Source organism: Pipistrellus kuhlii, unplaced genomic scaffold (assembly GCF_014108245.1).
Source record: "Pipistrellus kuhlii isolate mPipKuh1 unplaced genomic scaffold, mPipKuh1.p scaffold_m20_p_1, whole genome shotgun sequence".
Taxonomy (NCBI): domain Eukaryota; kingdom Metazoa; phylum Chordata; class Mammalia; order Chiroptera; family Vespertilionidae; genus Pipistrellus; species Pipistrellus kuhlii.
Window position 1 is genome coordinate 196,381,873 of NW_023425404.1, and position 2,742 is coordinate 196,384,614.

The following is a 2,742-nucleotide window of genomic DNA, read 5'->3' on the forward strand; positions in this document are numbered from 1 at the left end:
TTCGATTCCAGTCAAGGGCATGTGCCTTGGTTGCGGGCCCATTCCTGGTGGGGGGGGGGTGTGTGTGCGGGAGGCGGCTGATTGATGATTCTCTCTCATCGATGTTTCTGGCTCTCTGTCCCTCTCTCTTCCTCTCTGTAAAAAATCAATAAAATATACTTTTTAAAAATAAAAAAAAGAGGCCGAAACCGGTTTGGCTCAGTGGATAGAGCATCGGCTTGGGGACTGAAAGGTCCTGGGTTCGATTCCGGTAAAGGCATGTACCTTGGTTGCGGGTATACCCCAGTAGGGGGTGTGCAAGAGGCAGCTGATTGATGACTCTCATTGATGTTTCTAGCTCTCTATCTCTCTCCCTTCCTCTCTGTACAAAATCAATAAAATATTTTTTTAAATAAAAAATAAAGAAAAGAGGTGGATGTGTATGCAGCATCCTGACCTGTGAGAACAGCTGGGGGCTGTCAGCTCCGTTCTGCAGAGGACACAGAGGTTCAGTGTTGGGGGACATGCCCAAGGTCACAGAGTTCATGGGGGGCCAGAGCGAGAGCCAGAACCTGGCCAGGTAGAATGAAGCCCAGAGATTGAATCCAAGGACTGAGGGAGGAGCCCAAACCCCGGGAGGGGGGCGGTGACCGCCAGGCTCTCCTGAGCTCCTGGGATCTGGAACCTTCCCGCAGAGCCCTGAGAAAGGCCAAGAAGAAGTGTAAACCAGCGGCAGCGACGTGCTGACATGCTGGCTGCTGTAATAATTCCTTCTTCCGAAAAGCACCGTCAGGTTCACGATGATAAGATGCATGGAGAGAGCAAGGACGCACACCTCACGCACCTGTGGGAACAGATTCATTCGCTGGGCTCCTCAGCGGCCTGGCGGGAGGCCCCACAGCCCCAGGGAGCGGCCTGGGGGGGCTTCCCATCCTGACTCCATCCCGTCTCACCCTCTCTGCTGTCCTTCCCTTTCTGCCTGTGGGGACGGCGGTCCCTGCCTTCCACTCAGGACGGACATGTTGCTGAAGCAGCGGTGCCCAAGACAGGACCCTTGCCTGCTGCAGATGGCACCGCCCTTGCCCACCACCAGCCTTTGCAGGGACAAACCTACCTGAGCACTTTCTGAACTATTGCTCTTTCCTTCCAAAAAAAATAAAAAATAATAATAATAATAAAATCAATGACTGAAAAAAAAAAAAAAATCTGGCCTCGTCAACACCGGCGTTCACCATGGGAAGCTGAACAAACAAATGTCCTCGCGGGGTCCTCGCCGCTGGCCGGCTCGAGCTGACTCCTTAACCGCCGTGACGCCGGCGGCTCGGTAACCAATGTTGATGTCGGCGCTAACAAACTGTCCCTTCTCTGCAGCCCCGCCGGAGATCAGAGGCCCAGATTACTGGAGGCGACGCATCGGAGATGCCCACGCGGTTGCTGTGACAACCCGGGAGGCGGAGGCCGGGAGGGAGACAGCTGGACGGGACAGGCTCCAGGCGGCAGCCAGAGGCCGTCCACCGCGGGCTGCTCAGAGGCTCGGCACCGGGCGCACCGCGGCTGGCCGCCCGCCCCGCCCCAGCCCAGAGGCCTGGGAGAAGCGGGATGGTGGAGAGCGGCTGGGACGCCACCGCGCATGCAGCTCAGTGACAGTTTCCTTAAAGCTGCTGCGAGAGCAACGTGGGCAGAGGTTCCCAACGACGTCGGCGTGGCTTCCACGGGGCACTGGCGTGGCTCAGTGGTTGAGCGTCGACCTATGAACCAGGAAGTTACAGTTTGATTTCTGGTCACAGCACAGGCCCGGGTTGCAGACTGGATCCCCAGTGCGGGGTGTGCAGTGGGCAGCCGATCCATGATTCTCTCTCATCATCGATGTTTCTCTCTCTCTCCCTCTCCCTTCCTTTCCGAAATCAATACAATATATTGAAGAAGAACATGGGCTTTGCATCGCAGTGTGGAATCCCAGCTCAGCTTTTTGACCTTGAACAAAATCCCTTGACCTCTGAGTCTCAGGCCTAACATTTTCCACCCCATAGGTTTGCTGTGAAGGTCGTGGGCCCTCTGGTCCCAGGGGCCATGCAGAGGTCAAGCTAGTGGGCTCGGGGGCCACACCGTCCGGCTTAGACCCCACTCTGCTGCTCTCTGGCCATGTGACCTTGGGCAATCATCCTCCTCTGAAGAAAAAAAAAAAAACAGAGGAAACCACACCCAGCGTAAACCAGTTATAGTGTTGATAATAGTCATTGTCACTCAGTATCAGAACCATCAGATGAGGAGGGGCCTGGTGTCCACCGGCTACACTGGAGAGGGAGCTGAGGCCCCCGGAGTGCCCCCCACTGCCCCGAGGGACCGTGGAGACACCTCCTCGCTGGAGTGTACATCGCAGCGTGTCTGCTGCGTGAGCACGGCGGCTGCTGAGGGAGGAATCACCCTTCCCACGCACATGCACACACAGCAACATGTATGAGGACTGCCGATGAGATGCTGGGGCTGAGCCCCTGAGAGACAATTACAGTGGGGGGGGGGATCACACACACCCCTCGCTGAGTCAGCGCCCTGCACCGGGGTCCTGCCTTCCTGGCTGGGCTCCTGTCTGCACCCAGGGCTGGGGCCTGGAGCTGCGTGGAGTGAGGGAAGGGAATACAGAAGACAGATGAATTTCTTAAAAATACATTTTTATTGATGTCAGAGAGGAAGGGAGAAGGAGAGAGAGATAGAAGCATCAATAATGAGAATCACTGATCGGCTGCCTCCTGCACGCCCCACTCT